General features: G+C 35.2%; 1 protein-coding gene across 5 annotated transcripts in view; it reads right to left on the bottom strand.

The window, feature by feature from the left end:
• Positions 1-3,112, bottom strand: part of LOC123554311 (inactive ubiquitin carboxyl-terminal hydrolase MINDY-4B-like) — a 36,501-nt gene extending 33,389 nt beyond the window's left edge. For 4 of the 5 annotated variants that reach the window (XM_045344371.2, XM_045344373.2, XM_045344374.2 and 1 more), the window contains exon 1: positions 3,018-3,112. The gene's annotated coding sequence lies outside the window, so the exon portion shown is untranslated. Of the gene's footprint in view, positions 1-2,917 lie in introns of all 5 variants that reach the window. The other variant, XM_045344372.2, reaches the window with a different exon arrangement.
• Between the last annotated feature and the right edge of the window lie 18,184 nt (positions 3,113-21,296).

Raw genomic sequence — 21,296 nt, 5'->3', positions numbered from 1 at the left:
ATCACTTGATTATGGCTCACTTACAACTTCAGCTTCAAGACCTGAATATTTACATCACCCTCTGAAAACAAGTAGTAACAATAAAAGATGAATTGAAAGTGTACTCTAGATCTAAAAAAAATAAAAATCAAGTCACAAATTATTGTTTTGAAAGTCTGATATTTTCTGTAAATGTATGATTTCCCATAAAATAATTACAAAAACATGAAACAACAAGATAAATTTCAGTTGTATATGCGTCCTTTTACAACATGCACATACACCAAAGCATGACATGTTTGGATCAACAAGAAGTCAATTATATACTTTCTGAAGGGTTTGACGGTGACAGTCAATTGTCAAAAACTATTGCTATAGGTTCAAATAAAATATCAGTGTTAGATAATCTCTTCAACCGCCTCAAATAGTTCAGTGGTTGAGTGTGACTGTGTCCGCTCTGAAAGTGGGAGGTCCCAAGTTAGAATTAAGGTTTGACCCATTTTACAAACTCACAGTTTTTATTGTCAAACCTTCTTACCCAATTTCAAGTGTTATTTTCATGCATAGAAATTCGCTCAACACTGCCTGTTATTTTAATCAAATTTCTCTTTAAAATGTATATGTAAGTACATTTAAGCTAAAAAAAATAATCGCAGAGATTCTCCAGATATACAGTTGTATCTAGAGAATTTGATTCTAGTAATTTTAAGCATCAGAATCACATGTTCTATAATCATAAATACACTGGTAATCAGTACACCAAGGATACATAAAAGGTTCAACTTTCAATTTCTGAATTTGCAGTTCCAAACAACTTTTAATTGGCACACATAAAAATGAAATGAAACAAAACACAGAATTAAAACATCACCAATCATAAATTTCCTGGATATCTCTATGACAGACCATCTTATTCATTAGTCCAACTATAATTACAATACATTCTAACGAAGAAGTATTTTATAACTCTTTGATTCTAAGTAATCAATTCATGTATTCTAAGATTAAGTCAAAGTACACACTCCATGTCCAAGTCTTGGAAACAGTTCCTGATGCAAAGTACCTTGGGGTCACTATATCCTCAGATCTTAATTGGAATAAACACATCAATTTAGTCACGTCCAAAGCTACCCGAACACTAAACTTCGTCAAGCGAAATATCCCATGCAAGAACCCAAAAGTTCGAGAAGTAGCTTATAAAGCTCTAGTCAGGCCAAAGCTAGAATATGCTAGCTGTGTTTGGAATCCTTACACCCAACAAAACATCCACCAGATCGAAATGATTCAGCGGAGGGCAGCGCGATGGGTTAATCATGACTACTCCCCTTACAGCAGTGTCACAAACATGCTATGTCAGCTGAGATGGCGTACCCTTGATAGGAGATCTGATTCAGTGGCATCACGCCTACATATGTTCTACAAGATAGTGAATGGTTAAAATTTGGTTGCTATGCCACTCCCCCCCTATGTCAGCCCCCCATCCCGTCTAACAAGACATATGCATCCCCACTCCTATACTCAGATCCTCACTCCCTGTAATTACTATAAGTACTCTTTCTTTCCAGCCACCATAGTGCTTTGGAATTCCTTTCCAGTACAACTTGTGCAAGCCCCCACCCTGAATCGATCAGTTTAAGCAGGGCGTGACCAAACTTGTACACAATGCTTAACATGACAGACCTGTTTTTAAACTGCTTTTATCTGTAAATCCTTCTTGTTTTTAACACTATCAACATATTCATACTTGCAATACACACCATGTATTACTTTTATCCTCCTATCCAATCTACTCATAACTTCTTGTACTGGTGCGCAGCTGCACATAATACTTGCAGAGAGGAGTGTTGCAGTATAAATAGATAGATCAAAGAAGTATAAATAATTATAACTCTTTGGATAGATAGATAGATTAAGAGTCTATCCTTTGACAGGTGTATGCTACAGTCACAACTTTTATCATTATTTTCTGCTACCAAAGAAGAGAGAAATTGTTTATTATCTTTCAACTTTAACGAATATCAAAAAGAAATAAAACTGCAATAAAATATCAACTTTACTGTCTTTAGGACTGATTACACCAAACCGGAAATGACTACTCAGTGTTACATGTGAAGTAGTCCAAAATGTAGTTCCATGCTATGGATGAAATCTGGTATAATGAGTGACATGAGGAGGTGACAGTTAAATTTTTGGCTTAGGCCTAAAAAAAAAAATTCTTTGTTTCCTGTAACATGCTCAAAAAAATTAGGGTAGGTAGGTCGGAAAATTTTTTTTTTTTGGAAATTTTTTTTATTAAGGGAGACTTTTCGGAAATTATTTTTTTGTCAAAAAATGATTACAAATAAGGGGGTTATGCCTTTAGAGCATCCGTAAGTTGATTTCTAACATCACTGGCCATGTTTAAAGCATAAAAAGTGCAGTTTTGCATCTTTTTTGTTAAAAAGTTGAAAAAAATATTCTCTAAGGCCATAAAAACATTTAGGGTCGGGCCAAAAATTTAGGGTAGGTCGGGATACCGGAAACAAACAATTTTTTTTTTTACGCCTTATGTTTATTGCTTATAGTACTGAGAATAGATCTAGACCATTTTCATTGTAAATTTCTTGGAATAAGTTTTATTCTTTGCGAAAAATGTCTACCTACGCGTAACTGCTAAACGGCTGTTTTCATGGGGGCATTTTTAGAGGGTGATGTTTCTCAGAACAGATTATTTTTCTTATATTCAACATAACATGTCAATATTTTTCTATTTTTGATAAGAAGACATGTTATACTAAATGACCATATATGGTTTTCATATCATTGAAATGCTCTAAAGTGCTGAAAATGAGGTCTGAATGTTTTGTTATTAATATGAAATAAATAAGGACTTGAATTGGTAGAGTGTAACCTTTAAGAGATATATTTACAACACCCCACCCACAAACTCACTACTTACAGACAAACGTTTTAAGTTTGTTTTTCATCTAAATGATGTAAATATCCATTCTGGACTATCTGAATGTAAATGAAAACAACTGGATCAGTTAAAAACTTACTGTCACAGTTTTATTGAAAAGAATATCTTTATAAAATGTCAAAAATTTAGCGAATTCTGATTTTGACATTTCGTCCGGACTACCTCGGACTTTATGCTCACACGGCTAATTGGTAATATCGGTTTTCTATTGGCTAGTCAGTATCTAAGGACTCCCGCCTTTTCGCGGGAAAACTTCCGTCCAGCCCCTATATATGATCGTATTGTACTCATTTAATTTTCATCTCTGACAGTGCACCTTATTGTTTAAATAAATCAAAGGGCTAAAAAATGTATGTTTTAGTTCTTTGATTAAATTTAAAGATTTTCTTTTTGCACGGTCACCTTTTCCGCGTGTTTCCTCCATTTCTCCATTGCCTCCAAAATTTTAAAAAAAGAACTCTTAAGGTAGTTCTGCACGTTTGGATTGAAATTTTTTCTACAATGTAGAATTTGATTAAACTCTGATTTTTCAAAACTTCAAAATATACCTAGAGAATTCAGCAAATAAAAAAAGATAGGGTAGTGTGCTTGATTTTTTGCTAGACTGATTTGGAAAAATTGGACCTCATACAATATTTCATAATGGGAGTCTATGGGAAAATCATAACTTTCACAGCATTTTCGCGAATAGGAATTTTTTTCACAATGTAGATTTTGATGAAACTTCTCACACTTGTAAATTAACACATTGCCTATAATTTGGTGAAATAAAATGTAGCCTATAGGTCCGTGTGCTTATTTTTGAGATATTTGACTATGATTAAAGTGAACCGGACATTTCACGCTAATTTTAAGACATTATTTTGATTTTTTTAAAGTGTCATATGTTTTAATATCATATTTTGACTTTAGAAATATAGCAACAGTTCCATTGTAATAAATTAACTCACAGGTTTCGATTATTTCATAAAATGATTTTCATTTCCGTACGCCGAATCCAGGCTTTATTCTACGTTTTCCGGATAAATGGCGTTATCAAACGTGCAGAACTACCTTAAATAAGGTTAATATATCTACATACGCATCCAAAAGAGACTTTACAGGCCCGTAGCTACACTGAGGCACAGGGAGGCCGGTGCCTCCCTGTTTTCCTGCCAAGATTATGAGAAAAAAGGATATGTTTTGAGTCACCATTTTAAAAGGCATAACCGAACTGAGGCACTATCATTTCATTTTAACTTGTTAAACTATTTTCCGCCATTTTCTTAATATCACGAATTATTACACTATACATGACCGTAGCATGAGACTAAATTTTACCGAGGCAAACGAGTATGTGCGTTAGGTAAATTTGAATGGTAAAGGCAAAGCCCCGACATGCATTAGTTTGGAAGGTTGTGTCCCACACTTCTCCATAGGAGGTTTTGTGGGGGCTTCCTAAAAATAGGATATATGATATGAAAAACACACTTTGCTGCGCTGTTTTTATATTAAAGAGAAAAATTACCCTTTCACTCCGCGATCTATCCCGATTTATGGTTCATTTGTAATGTCTATCTTGCGATGGAGGTCTCGTATGCAACACAGGACTTACTTTTTGGAAGGTGTATGTCTATAATATTCTTCTTGATGGAGCTGCTGATTTATCTCATACGAGTAAAATTAAATGTAAAAGTGTTCAAACAATTTTCCTTAAAATTAAAGTTCCGTCTAATGTTGCTCTCATGCTGAAAAGGACATTCGTTTTCTATAAAAAAAAAATCTTCTTTCATACAACGACAAGGATGTTGTTACAAAGACTGGATATCAGTATAACTCGACAGAGGTAAGAGCAAAATGCGTTTTAACAAATTGTTTGCGGCGTGAAATTAAAGTAAAACTTCAGTAGGTTGAAAAGAACATTCAAATCCATATTAATTAATGATTACAGCAGCATAAATGGAGTTTCATCAATTGCTCACGATACCACATGTTCTACCTATCGTCTGCTTCAACAAGAATTTTGCTCTTAATATTTTTCAAAATAAATGAAAATAAACTGCGCCGTTCTCCATCAATGATATTTTGATAAAAATGAAATACATATAAACTATAATGATAAATCATTAAGTTTCAAATGATTTTGCTTTTGGCACCAACAAATTCATTAATTTATTTTGAATCTTAACTATACTTTGAAATAAATTAGGTTTGAAAAAAAAAAGATTTATATTGTAGGAAATTAGACATAAAGTAGCTAGAAAAAGTAGGTATGTAAACTTTTCTAGTGCCCCTACCTCCCGATCCCGAAGTTCCGTAAATCATTGCTCCGGCTATAAGTGCCCAAGTACGAAATGACGATGGGAGGGATGCGAATATTAATTCGGGATCCGAATGTTACACGAATGAAAAATGCAGTCCTTGTGAATGTTTAGAAATAGCTATTTGGTTGGTTTAACAGGCCAATTTTATCACATATAAAGGACATTTATGTTAAACTGTGCTACACTTACACAGTACATTTTGCCTTAGCGGTCACTTACAGGTATTAATCATTAAGTAGCCAATCAAGAAACTTTGCAAACTGACTATTCTATTGTGCCGAATAAAAAATACTAAGACATTGTTTTGATATACTTATGGGCACCACTTCGGCTGATACTACAATACTGGAGCTTATTATCCCCCGCCGATGAAATCGGGAGGGGGTATTGAAATGGCGTTGTCAGTCCGTCCGTCCGTCCGCAGCCATTTCTCAGAAACTAGCAGGTATAATTTCATGAAACTTTAAATAAACATGAACCAGCATACTGCGATGATGCCCGTCAAGTTTTTTTTGGATTGGTCAATTGCCCTTAGAGTTATTGCCCTTGATTTAATAAAAACATGCCCAAAATGTCCGTTCGCAGCCATTTCTCAGTAACTAGCAAGTAGAATTTCATGAAACTTAAAACAAACATGAATCAACATACTGCGATGATGCCCCTCAAGTTTTTTTTTTTGATCGTCAATTTCCCTTAGAGTTATTGCCCTTGATTTAATGACAAATGCCCAAAAATGTCCGTCTGCAGCCATTTCTTTCATAAAACTTGAAAATAAACATGCACCAACATACTGCAATGATGCCTGTCAAGTTTTTTTTAATTGGTCAATTTCCCTTAGAGTTATTGCCCTTGATTTAATGAAAAATCCATGTCTGCAGCCATTTCTCAGTAACAAGCTGGTAGAATTTCACGAAACTTGAAATAAATATGAACCAACATACTTCGATGATGCCTGTCTTTTTTTTTTTTTCAATTGGTCAATTTTCCTTAGAGTTATTGCCCTTTAATTGTTTAAAAATGTACAGATTTGTACATAACAAACCAACCCATTGGTAGAATTTCATTAAACGTCTTTCATTCTTTTCCATGAACATTCATTATAAACATGTGAAGTTTTGTACCTACACCTGGTTACCAACCTTGGTCACACCCATTCCTCACCCCCCACCCCCCAAAAAAATCATTCCTTTTTATTATTATTACTTTTTTCAAACCTTCCATGAATATTTATTAGCATGCAAAGTTGTACCATTCCCCCACCTCACTCTCCATTCAGTCTTGCCCACCACCCCAATCATGCATCCCCATCCCCCAAGCATTTTTTTTTCATTTTTAATTTTCCATCAATATTTATAATCAACATGTGAAATTTTGTACCCTCACCGGGTCACCCCACTGCCCCCCCCCCCCCCCCCCCCCCCCCCGAAAAAAAGCATTCATTTTCTTTTAAAATGATTTTGACTAATGAAACTATTTGTTTCTTAGTAACAGCCTTAACTTTTTGCCGGATATATTTTTTGCCATTCCTCACCTCAAGCCCTTTCGGCGGGGGATACCAATTCATCGAATTTGCTCGTTTGAAACTGAATTGGGAAGATCAAAGTTTAAACTAGTATCTACAATGTTTGACATAATTTGTTTTAGACAGGCACTATGGATATATTTAAAGCTGCAAGACTTAAAGTGTACTACACGAATATAATTTTTCTAGTATGATAAATATATAAACTTTTATTCGTATAAAACATTAAAGAGTACAATTTTGAAGCAATGTGTAAGGGTAAACGTGTAACAAGAAGTTATCATTAGGTTCAACACATCTGACCGAAAGAGTTTTGCTATTGATCATTTAAATTCTAAATTTGACTGGAAACTTATTCTGTCACGCTCTTTGGAATAAAAGTAGCTAAATACGTCTCTCACTGGTATAAGACACTGTTTTTTCCTGCTATTTTTGAATTACGTTACATTTACAGTATTATGGTTTCTTTCTGTTTATATTATTCAGAGCTTTTTTCTCTCATTTTGTTTTACAAATGCAATGACACTGCAGCTCATGCCCATATTACCAAGTAATGAGATCCAAGCAACTGAAAGGAGAAAAAAACTTACCTTGTGGGTATGCATTTTGCTATTATGCATTTTGCTATTTACATTTGAAAGCAGTTTCACCATTTTTTCCATAGTGTTTTAGATACTATTTTTTGCATTTAGCGGCGTTTAGGTTATCACGCAAATGTATCTGATACTATAGTAACATATACTGCTATTTTGATACAGACCTTGATTCAGTATTATATCTTATAAATCTTTTGAAGATTACTAAAATTTCTTTACTGGCGTGTCTGAATCATGAAACGATCATGAAAGGATATCAAATTATGTCAACCTGACATCCATTTCTTGTAATAGTGGTAAAACTTTTGTTGGTATTAACCAGGATGGTATCATCTACATTTAAGCAAGATGAACATTTACAGTAAAATAAAGGTCTACGTACAGTAGAAATTATTAAATGAATTACAGTTGTGAAATATTTACTAAGCTGTAGGACTAGGGGTACTAAAATCAAAAACATTTATTTTGACCGTATCCCAGAGTTTCAGATACGCATATGTAATGCAGTTACAATTTATGTGGTATATTACCGATATTCAAGATGGCGTCCACGATGGCCGCAAAAATAGGTATGTTTACATTTATTTACTTTTCCGTGTGAAACAGAAGTGTTTTATCACTCACTGCACTTGCTAATAAATTTCATTAAAAGTGGAACGTCTTAACTGAACGACTGAAACGTCGAGGTTTGATAATTCTTCAAACATGTCGTCGTAAGTAGGAGACCGAAAAAGATGCAATCTAAATAATTTGGGCAAATGATTTGTAACAGTTTTTATGAAGGGGAGGAGGTGGAGGTATGTGGTGTTTAAGACCAAAAAAAATCAACCTTGCTACGGTCCTGTATTTTCTTCTGAAATACAAATCTACAAAAATACAGTTTACTAATATATGCGCAAACATTGGCACTAGCCTCATACCCTGGCCTGATCTGTTTTATTGCTTCTTTCGATATTGATAGAATTAAGCCCAGCTCTAGCTGAGAAAAGTCGAGATATTTTAGGTCGTAAGTTATATCAGTTTTTAACTAACGATTGGCAACTTTTACAACATCTTGGTTTTAACACTGTATTACATGTAGAGATAGTGTACTATCGTACAATCTTGAACAATACATTGTATGGAATGTAGCAATGGTAAGTGTATACATAATGCTGCGTTTACACTTATCCACGATGTCCACGATTTAAAGAAAAGCTCGGAGCTCCACGATTTATTGCACGAATTTTGTATTACTACGCTTTCCTACGCTTTCTTACGCTCTCAGTACGTTTTGTTACTACCTGCAGCGTTTTATTACGAAACCAACACGATTCTGGTCGAGATCTGCTACGATTTTTATCACGTTACCACGATACGCTTTTACGTTTTGTCACGCTCTGTTTAGACCCCTCACGTTATCAAGTTCTGTTAAGCTCTCCTACGATTTATGACCACGATTTGCTCAAGATTATCACGTTTTGAGCACGATTGGAGTACAAATATGAGGCATGGGTCATCCTCTCATTCTCTCCAGAGATTCCAAAGAGGAACGAGCTATGCATCAGAGCTGAACAAGATGCTGAATATGCAATTTTCGTGTATGCCTATAATAGTTACTCATCGGCAGCAGCAACAAGGGACGGAACAGGTTATGATAGAAGAAAGAGGAAGGAGAAAAAGAAATAGAAGGCCCAAGACCTGCTGGGTGAGACCATGGTTAAGTGGAAACCGAACGCACCAACTGGGACAATGCCCTTAACTTTTCAACACAGAACTCAGGCGTGAAGATGTTGGCTCCAGCTTCAACTATGTAAAGATGCCTGCAGATCTAGTGGAATTTAGAATCGTGTTTCCAAGTTCTCCAATATCCCCATACGGTGGAGCATCAAGGTCTGATGCGCTACGTTAAGGTCTGTTAAGCTGCATTACGCTCTACAACGATTTTTACGTTCTATCACGCTCTCTCAAGATTAAAGATAAATCGGGATAATCGTGGCAAAATTTTTGACTGTCAAAAAGTTTGTCACGATTCCACCAAGTTCCCTCAAGATCACAACGATTCGATCCCAGGAGCCCCTACGGTCACTACGCTTCTCTCAAATCGTGGACATCGTGGACATCGTGGCTAAGTGTAAACGCAGCATAAGCGTGTAATTAGACTCCACACCGCTGCCCAAAAGAGTTTTAAATTTTAAATCGGAAAATTGTTTCGCTACTCTTCGTGGTATAAAAGCAGCTAAATGCGTTTCCCATTTCTACAAGACGCTGTCTTCAGGCAATCTTTTGAATTTCACATCTTCCATTAAACCATTTCATTTACAGTATGAGGCTGATGTCTGTTTCTATTATTCGAACGGAGTTATCAGGTGCTTTTTTATTCCTTTTGTATTTCACAAATTCAATGACAAGTTGCAACTTATACCCATATTACCAAGTAATGAGATCCAAACAACTAAAAAGGCATAAAAACTTACTTTGCGGCATTCACTACGCTTCATACATTTTAAGATAATTTTTTTCCCCACAGTATTGTATATATTGTTTCATTTAGCGTGTTTAGATTACGATGCAAGTGTAACTTAATGAGTAACTTTTTTTGACTGCAAAACTTGATTTAGTATTATATTTGGTAAATCGTTTGAAGATTATTAAAATTCCCTTTCTTTACTTGGGTGTCTGAATCATGAAATGATATCTTAATTTGTCAGCCTGACATAGCCTTCAGTGCTATACTTAGATTTTTAATTTTAAGTACAGTCAAATTTGCTTGAGAGACCACAGCACTCAATGACTCAGATAATAATCCTACCTTGCATTCATCCATACATCTGTATGTCACAGCTTAGTGAAAAGTCATTTCAATGTAATGTTAATTTTCATGGTAAATATTGAACAGTTTTTCTTATTTTTATATATGATATGGTTCGAATGACATTATATCTAAATTTCAGATTAGGTAGTCGATCTGAATTAATTTTATTAGACTTACAACATTTTCTGATATCAAAGAATATGCATGTATCTTACAATTTTCCGTCTTTAAGAGAACTTATTCCCGCAATAAGTACCAATAGCTTGATAGGTAGGACTATCTGCAGGAGCGGCAACATGGAAATTAAAAAAAACATTAAAACAACATGCTCAAAATGATCAATTCAAGATTTTTTGGTCTTGCATATTACATATAAGCAACAAACATGAATTTTTCAATTGCTTTTCATAATTTAAAATTTGGGTACTATCTCTATAATATGAGACCACTTGCATTAAGATATCTGAAATGCGCACACCTACTGAAGTATGATACTGAAATACATGTATCTCACAAATACCACATAATTATAACGTCGTATCGTGTTTTTACGCTGTTGTCATATAACATACCTATTCGAAAATGAAAATTGAAGACATATTTGTCACACCCCATATAGCTCCCTTCGGATATAGCTTCCCAGGGAGCTGTATTCGGCACACGTTTTCGTATATAGCTCCTTGGGACAGAGGAGCTGTATATGCCAAACCCGAATATGACTCCTTATACATGGAAAAATTAAAATACTATAACAGTACTGTTCGAGTAATAATAAACATGAATATTTGGCAGAGTGTCATTTTGATATACGCTTTTCCACACCACTTGGGAGACACTGGTGGGGATTTATAATTTTTATTTTTCGTGGCATTCATACGTATGAGCTAGAGAGCGAGAGTGCGTAGGTACACAGTCCCAAAAACGGATATAGTTAGACCAAGAATCACAAACCTGTACAAGAAAATAATAACTGGCAATTTAAGTTAGAAACATGGGTTTAAAATTTTGCATCTGGTCTAGCAGATATGACCTCGAGTCCAATTACATACTTCATCATACTATGACAGGCACTCATCTTCTGTACTATGTGACAGAATTATCAGATTTGGAACAAATGTTAATTAGGTGTACCTGAAGATTTTATTTTTTTTGTCGGACTTGACAAAATAAGGTAGTTGCCCCAAAGTTCCAAGACTGTCCAGAAATGTTGAGTAGCAAATAGTGGTTAAGTACTAGTTATGACCCTTGCATCAGAATTAAGGCATCATGTTTGAAATATTTGACACTATCTGGTCTTTAAAAATGCGACATAACGAAATGTCCTAATAAATAAGCCACGTGGTCCATGTTGCATAAAAACCCCGAGGAGCTATAATTATACGGAACAAAGCTACAGGTGAAGGGAGCTATATCGGATGTGACACATATTACTAAACCTAGATTAGACACTACCGGAAAGCCTGGTAATTCATACGGCTGAGGCAAACTGAAAGACGGAGACTAAAGATAATAATAATAATAATATAAAAAAAAAACAACTACCGAGGCAAATGAGGCAGAAAAATGACCGAGGAAAGTGCCTCGGTTGCCTCAATAGTCATGCTATATAGCATAGTTTTAACACAACCTATGTCGCTGTCAGTTGGTTCATGTTCTTGCGAAAGGAGTTTTATGTTATGCATACTTAAATAAAACGTGGCGCTTATCTGACTGAATGTTGATATATTTTCTAAATTGATTGATTTTGACATTACAACAGAATGAAGTCTTGCAATCATGAGGTTTTGTTCTTAACACGCCTTTGAACATATCATTTCTAAAAAGTCTCGATTATAGATCTACGTACAGGATTTCAAAACTTCGTTATAAGATTTCTCTCAAAAATATATGGTCACTTAAAAGTTAAGAACCTATATCAGATACACTTATTAATTGTTCGTAGGTATGGAATCTTCCCGTTTATACTTTTTTATATAAATGTGTGACATTTTAGATTTTGATTAACTTATAAGTATAACTTTATGACAACATTTGATCTTTTAGATCTGACATGTGATACGCACTATTTATCCAAGTGCTGAATTTCAAAAATGTAATATTATTTTAAGAAGATTGACAAAATATATTATGTACTAAGTACATTAATTTTGTATTACATTTCTGTATTGTATTAAACTATAATAATTAAACTGTGTTGCTTCTTTCAAATTTTCGTTTCACGTCAGCCATACTAAAAAGTTTATACATGAACATATATATACATTTACTCAACTGAAGATGTAAGAACCAAGCAAACTTAACCATGTGCCTTTAAATTAGCGTTTTAGAGTGACAATAATCGCAAATACGTTGGCTATTTCAAAACTCTTATTTTTCTGTAGATCTATATTAACTATATTGACTAAAATGTACGCGAATCTTTTTAACGTCAGTTATTTTTTCCGAAATCGGTATCTTAAAAGTAATAAAAACATGTTTGAAATGCAGAAAAACGCACGAAATGGCACCCTCGAAAAAAAAAATTCCAGGGAGCATGCCCCCGGCCCCCCTACCAAATGCCTCCATATTTTTTACCTCTGGCTACGGACCTGTAGTCCCTCGAACGTAGCTATATGATATTCATAGATCTACATAATATAAGTATAGATCTACGTATAGGCCTAGACCTAATTAAATCCTTGTATAGCCTGATGATTTCCTAGGACAAAGAAGTATAGATCTGTATCTAAACTACATTTATTTTTATAGCTCTTTGCCTAGGATCATAGATAGCGGTCCTAAGTAAACATACTTTATTACAAATTTCAGAAAATTAAAAAAATAATCTTCTGCTTTCAGTTATATTCTCTTTAAAATTAAACATAGAAAACAGAGATCATGGATCACCACATTTAGTCCGGGTACTGTTTTTCAGGGATTTTGGTTAAGAACTTTTAAAAAGGATTGGAGAGTGTACTTTGATTAGCGTCTGGAAATTTGTTCATTTAACCCTTACTATGCTGGACACGAATAATTCTGACACGAATAATTCTGCCTTTGCGACCAGTGTAGATCATGATCAGCACTGTTCCCTATTCAGTCAGTATCTTTTAGGTTAGCACACCTTTTAACAGTTACTGGCACTGTCCAAACTGAAATTTAAATGGACAAGTTCTTTAAAGAAATTTAGCAGGTTATTGGTTAAAAGGGACCGACGCACAATATGTACTGCTGAATACAGTGTGTTAATGCATTTCCTTTCCTTTATATTCCTATTTGATCGTTATCTATACCTTTATTTACTTGTACTTGATGCAAACAATATAAAGTAATACATACTTTACAAATCCACAAAGTCCACTACAATATAGACATTTAAAATGAACTGCTTTTACAAAGGGAAATAGAGAACACTATATAAACTTTCTATGTCAGTTTTGAATTCTCTCCCCGTAATGAAATCAAATTGTTTCACATGATAAAGCAAGGTTTTCCAAATCACATGAGGATCGTATACATGTTCTAATTTATCTATTAAATGTCCTGGTACGACACTCGAGATAAAATATTTAGCAACACCAGGATCAACCAGTTTCGTTAATTACATTGTTTGTCACGTATGTTCAAATGTGAATTTGGAAAATGGCCGAAAGAAAAATTCGAAATTTAACGTCGGATTATTTAACGTGTACAATATGCTGGAATATTTTTACAGAGCCGAAGATGTTACACTGTGGCCATTCATACTGTGCTACATGTTTAGTTGATTACGTGCGGGTAGTACAGCGCCAAAGAGATTGCTTCGAATGTCCTGTTTGCCGACATCCGCATGATATCGCATCTGGCTCAGCCCCCGAAGATGTTATTCAAGCACTCTCGAATGACACAGTTTCACTTTCGATTTTGAAAGCCCTTGGTATTCAGGACCGATCAAACCCGGAAGGAAAGAGCGAAAGTGCTCAATTTGTTGTGACTGAAAGCGAAACTACTAACAGTGGGCAAATTCCAGGAAGTAACTTCTGCGCATGTGCACGCCATCGAGAGAAACCGCTGGACGTTTATTGCTCGAAGCATGATATAGTTATTTGTTCCGAGTGTGCGGCAGCAAATCACAAAAAGGGTGATTGTGACTGTTCGTCTGCTGCAATCGTGATCAATAAACGATTTAATGCACTCAAATGTTTGGTTGCCCAACAAGCATCTGATGCAACAAGGTTGTTCGAATGCCAAAATACTGATGTTAAAACAGTGAAAAGCATTCATGATGAATTTCAGAGATCAATTACCGAAGTTGAAGACAGCTTCAATGAGATATACCGTATTTTCCGCAAACGAGTTGAAAGTCTTAGAACGAAGGCTAGAGAAACGATAGACAAGGATCTGTCCTCATTCGAAGTTCGCCGTTTACAAGATTACCTTGTTGAGAAGGTGAAATCATTCGAAATCGAAACAGTCGAATGTAATCCGAACAAAATGTTAGACATAATTTCGGATCTTTGTCAGTCTTCCTCAGAACTTCAAGTTAACATTCACGATCTCGCTGAAAAGGTCAGATCTGGCGCTTTAATGAAATATGCGGAAGGGGACCTTAACGTTCTTGATGCGTTCGTATCAACTGTGAAGCAGACGATACCCGGTGAGTTTCCAACACTTGATGACGTATTTAAGGTTGATCCAGAAGATAAAGATTTTGTCATTGTTACAAGCAGTGGACGTTTCTTGGATGCTAGTGATGATTATGAAGGCAACTCTGAAGTTTCGCAGCATATCAGGTTCAGCGCAAAATGTCCAGACGAAGGGAAGTGTATGCTGTCAGGGGTAGCCCTCATTGGTAACACTGCCGTCGTCCTCGTTGATCAGGAAAACAAAAAACTAAAGAAGTTCAAACTGCCGGAAGGGCGATTTTTGAACGAACTATTGATGGATAATGAACCGCACCAAGTAACTACTCTCAGGGACTCGAATTCAGTCGCAGTTAGTGTCTGGGACGTTCCTAAAGTTATGATAGTTTCTACGGACCCTGTTCTTAGTATTTTAAAAGTGATTGAAACAGAAACCGAGTATATAGGAATCACGTCTCATTTGACCGATTTTCTTGCAGCCGCTAGCATTCAATGCCGTCGGGTTGACGTTCTTGATACACGGGTTCCTGACGGGGTACGCACTCGGAGACGAGAAACAATATTCCAGTCGTCACGTCGGCGTTGTTTCCCCGATCGACTCGCCGCAACATCCGACGGAAGAGTCATAGTTCGTAATCGCAGGCGTCATGAAGTATGTTGTTTCAGCCAACGCGACCTTCTCTGGTCCCGACGTCTTAAGACAAAAATTTCGGATATAACTTGTTTTCGTGGCAAAGTGTTTGCTTCTCTGCGAAATCGGAATGACATTGTAAGTTTCAGAGAAGACGGACAAGGTCAAGTCGAGTACCTACAGCAGCGTCAACCTATTACCCACCCTTGGGCCCTAGACGGCTTCAAAGACTGCCTGGTCGTAACTGAGGACACGCCCTCTGATTTAGTGCATGTGTTTATATTTGCATAAACAAACTGGTTATAGAAATATTAGCGTTTTACAACTGAGGTGAATTGAATACTGAATTTAAATTAGATGAAACTGGTGAAATTTCTGGTTTTTATGAATAATTTTATTCTGTGTAAACATTTCTGAAAGCTGAAAACTTCTATTTACTAGAGGTCGATCTACTATTACAATACCGGATTGTGTCCGAATAAAACAGAAAATATGTCAAGAAAATATGTAGTGAACAGGGTATTGCTCACACGCCAGATTTCGAGAACGGGACTTCGAGAGCAATGGGTTCGAGTACCTGTCTTTACGTCATAGGGATTACACAGGGCAAAAATGAAGTCCGCATAAAGTCTGTGCATAAATGTAAATGTACCGTACTTGTAAATATTATTGACTGTACATAATTGAATGTGTAAATATACTTATTTTCGTGAAATTTTCTTTTTGTAAGATATTTGATAAGCCAACAGAGAGGTTTAGAAATATACTTGACAAATTCCAAAATCAATAAATATTTTTCATAATCAGTTAATAAATATGTGAAAGTTAGTCACATTTCAACAAAGATTAAGTTTTTGTTAACAATACTTTGCAAATCATCAGACGCAGAATTTATATAAAGTGTATAGTCGAGTAACACGACCAGTCAAATGCCCCGTACAATTTGAAGTTGAAATAATACTTCAAATATTTCAATATTAAAAAAAAATATATAAAAATAGGCTTAGACTTTTACAGAAGTGTTAGTGAAAATGGGGAGAACGACAAAAAACTGTCTACAAGGAGACTGACTTTTGATTCCGCTTAAAGTTGTAGATTTTAATCATTTTGTCAATATACATATGTATTAGGCCTATCACTAGTTTAGCAATTCAAAAAATTCATTAAAGGGTTTTTTTTTCTAGGGATTGTCCAAATTGCCTTGGTGTTTGATTTTGTCACACAGGTATACACTTCGGCAACCGTTTTCACGTGCAGACTGCTGCTTGTTTGGATGAACTTGATGAACTCGGGAGTCCTTTAAAATAACCCATTTCTAGTGAAGGAATATAAAGGATTATTTTGTTCGTCACACACCTGTTGCATTGTTTATGCCGTCACAATTATTCTGTACTTTTATTCTTTTTTCTTGCTTTACGTATTCATAAAGTTAAACTCGTTAATGTATAGTGGATAAATCATCTTAAAAACGCATTCAGGATAAATCGCCCACGAATTGCTGAACACAGTTGAAGCTTTACTCTGTGAGGGGAAATATACAACCCCATTTTGTTTCTCATAATAAATATATCTAGGGGAAGGTTTTAACATGTAGAATGGCATATTCTTTCTAGTCTGGTGCCAGTGTTCACAGCTATTACTCAAATGTTGTTCATTACGATGAAACGACTGGAAACGATCATAAACAGGAGGGTGTGGACTCTAAAACGGTCGCCGAGAAAAAAGCTGACCAAGCTCAGCTCAGGAAAACCTTAAGTTTGCACAAAGAGTAAGAATAAGGTGTGAATTATTTTGAAATTATTGAAATGTTTTTAAAATAGTAGGCGTATTACTAGTATTGTATTATTGCTCGTTTGCTTCCTGTTTGATCATCCTTTAACCTAGCAAGTAGGCTTCTTTTAAAAAAGAAACCTAGGAGAGGTATTGTTGCTCTTTTTAAAGTTATCTATGTCTCTGGTTATATGATAGGTTGTGCAATATACGAAAAACAGTTTACCTGATGCAGATCACTGTGACCTATTAGGGGTCATCATTCTGTTGGTGATGATCAACCTTCGCATCACGTTTAGAGATCCTAGGCCCAAGCTTTCCTGGTCCAGGTCACTGTAACCGCGACCTTATGATCTCAAAATCAGTAAGTCATCTTCAGGTTATGATCAACCTTCGCCAATCCGAGGACTGTAGACCCAAGCATTTACTAGTTACTGAATTTCATTTAAAAATGTTCAAAAGCTACCATTGCAATAATTGTAGTAATTAGGTCGTACTTGAACGAAAATTGCATAAAATAAGCAAACACATGGTGACTATTTAAAAAAAAACCAACTTAAGTACATATCAACATTTAGTGATAATATACTAATATATAAACAACGTGAACATGACGCAGAGCAGAGATGCCCTACAGGCAAGACCCAAGTCCAGGTTTTATCCAGGTTTCTTCTCTTCCATCCAATTGATTGAATCTATTCATCACTTTGGAATTTTTATAAACAAATTCAGTTTTATTATGATATGATAAGATACACACGTAATAAATGTGCAGTACATGTGCACAACATGTATTCTGTTAGAAAATGCCAAAGGTAAATGAAGCAGAATGTAACTAGGACTTTTTTTATACTATGATACACTGTATAAAGACTTGTATGTTTTATTCAAAGAACATCTATCTTTCAAAGATTCGAACTTACAAAGTCTGCATTTCAAGAGTGCCCGTTGACAAGGCATATGTAAGACTTTTAGGTTGGCTTAGGCGTAAAAATTGTTTGTTTCCGGTATTCCATCTTACCCTAAATTTTTTGCCCGACTGTAAATGTTTTTATGGTCTTGGCGAATTTTTTTTTTTTCAACTTTTTTACAAATTGTTGCAAAAACTGTACTTTTTTATGCTTTAAACATGTTCAGTGATGTTAGAAATGAACTTACTGATGCTCTAAAGGCATAACCCCCTTATCTGTATCCATTTTTTGACACAAAAATAATTTCCGAAAAGTCTCACTTAATTGAAAGAAAAAAAAATCCGAACTTACCGGAAACAAAGAACTTTTTTTAGGCCTTAATCCGTTTTATAGAGATTAATTCAAATGGGTAAATTCAAGTTTTACGCCTTATTTCACAGAATATTACGTTACGTTTCTAAAACCTTACACATAATTAAGAGATAAGAAAATACTGTATTTGTTCAAGATTCTTTGTTGCATACATACCGGACTTCTGATCAAGTACGGATTTTGAAGTAAGAAACCTTACTTTTTTAAAGGTTAGGCAACACTATACAGCTATATTTTTGGACAATGTTTGTCAGTAATTATATCATAAGGATAAATTATAAATGACTGTTGCGGATCTTTGTGTCACTTGATATATCTATTGTCAAAAATGAGACTTCGATGAAACTAAATATCAATCGTCTTTTTTCAGTTCCAGTATTGTGATTTTAATGTTTACTATTTCGCATCTGATGACACTTAACAGCGGATGATTTGGTCGTTCTACATATTATTTTATTAATATGTCACAAGTGATCAACTGAAAGTGATAAGAAAACTTAAAACTAACTAGGTATGTGTCCATTGGTCACATGTAACACCACGTCCTGTCACTGTGCATAGTTTTATGAATCTACGTGAAATATCTTTAAGATAAATATATGCAACACAAACTTTTAAGCACTTCATCTGTATTTTTCACCAAGTAAGACACTTTACTCCTTGTCTAGCTGAGTGAAGTCCCAAGCAGAAAACCTGATGCACCACTACACATGCTATATTACAATCCTCTTGGACCCCCGTGGCCGATCGGTTAGGGTCACTGTCTTCAAATCACTTGTCCCTCACCGACGTGGGTTAGAGCCCCTCTCGGGGCGTTGAATTCTTCATGACTGTGAGGAAGCCACCCAGCTGGCTTACGGAAAGTCGATGGTTCAGGTGCCCGCCAGTGTTATATGTTATAATGCACTTGGCCAAGAACATTTCGAAATACATGGGGCACGAACGTTTCCTCCCGTAATGTAGGTTTTTGACTAAGTCAAGGGCAATAGCTGTGATCTATATCTGAAATATAGTAGTAAAAAAAGAGAAGAATCTTCGGCGCAGAAATTCATACGCTGATTTATATTCCTATATGGTTTCATGACGTTATTTGAAGTATTTGCAAGATATATGCAACACAAGCTTTCAAGCACTTTATGTGTATTTTTCACATAATCAATGACCATTGCTCCGGCGGCCTGTCTGAGTGAAATTCCCAAAAGACCACCAGGTGCACAACTTCATTTGCTATATAACAATTCGCTAATGTGTATAACTCTAAGTCAAATACTTTTGAGATACATGCACAAATTCACATGTTTAATAATATTCCTGTTATGCTTCATTATTCTAGGTCAAATGCATTTTGAGATACATGCAACACGAATTTTCAGGCCCTTTTATGCATATTTTTGATCAAACTTGTAAAAGGCTATATTTCTGGCCTGGCTTTGTGAGATCCCATATAAAACAACAGGTTACAACTTCAAATGTTGACTAACATTACTGTGAGTTTTGATGACTCAGGGTAAAATACGTGCTAAGGTATGCACTACACAAATCCGGACGAACGGACAGACCGCCGGACAAGGGCAACTCTAAAAGAATTTGGAGGACAAAGTTATTCAATATAAAACACAGTATTCGTTTAATTTGCATATGAAACAATGTCTATTTATTGTCGGCATAGTTAGGTTTCAGTTCTTAACAGAATCAGAAACACCCAGACCCGCTGGAGAAAAGTGGACCAAATTTTGGATAATGACATAAAAGTCAATTCAAGACTTTTACTTTTAATCTGCATGTTTGTGCTTGTGTTTGTTTCCTTAGAAAAACCCTTTGAGTTTATACTTATTTTACTTCATACTTAATTTAAGCGTTTTATTCTATATAGGCCTACAGACAATTACAAATGTAAAATGTAATATATTATACGTTAGACCATGGTTCAATTTCATTTTAATGCTTTTTGCAAATATTTACAGATGGCTGCCAATGTAAAATAAAATGATTCTTTTTATAATACATTTTGTATCTTTTTTTCAGCAAATATTCGGCTCCATAACCTCAGAACCCTTTTCTAAATTCCAGTTTGTTTAGTTCTGCCCATTGTTTTCTCGTTTAGGGCAAACCCATTATTTTAACTGGGGACCATACACCGCTTTTCATGGAATTACACACTAGTGTAGCATTGAAGGTTCCATGTGCACCGCCGTATGAACACATCTGCGGATGTTTTGTACTTTTAACATGTGTAAATGTTGAGTTCTGCTCAACCCGGGGCTAGAGGGCGTGGACGGTAGCATGCATTTCCACTACCGTCCATGAACAGGCTCAATCAAACCGAGCCTGCAACATTTTCGTTTTTGTCGTATTGAGCGACTTTTTCTATTTTATTTTCGTACTTGTCATAAACGATATCACTTCAATACATTATCAGTTATGTGCAGTTGGAAGATATTCTTATAGCTGTCAACATATTAATTGCTGCAATTTGTCATCTGATTTTTGTTAATATTATAATTTCCATTGAAAACCACAAGAGAGTTTTTTTTCAAAAAAAGGAAGATTACCGGTAATCAAGATGTAGCCATCTTTAAAACGGACGTATAAACAGTGTCATTTGAATGCTGAATTTATATATGTTCAAACTGAAAATATCACTGTCAATTTTCAACCAAAAACTAGGGTTTTGAATATAACATATGCATTGTACTTATTTGTAAAAGGATGTACGTAAAATAACGAGTGATGGAGAATGACAGATTTAATGAAACTGCCACTTTTATTTAACAATCTTAGTACGACCAGTTATGTAGTCTTTTTTTAAAAGGTTTATAAAATTCATGTTTAAGATTTTTTTTTTGCATTTCTGGGTG

This window comes from Mercenaria mercenaria, chromosome 7 (assembly GCF_021730395.1).
Source record: "Mercenaria mercenaria strain notata chromosome 7, MADL_Memer_1, whole genome shotgun sequence".
Lineage (NCBI taxonomy): Eukaryota > Metazoa > Mollusca > Bivalvia > Venerida > Veneridae > Mercenaria > Mercenaria mercenaria.
Note: the sequence above shows the minus strand (reverse complement) of the source record. Positions and strands in the feature narration are given on the sequence as shown.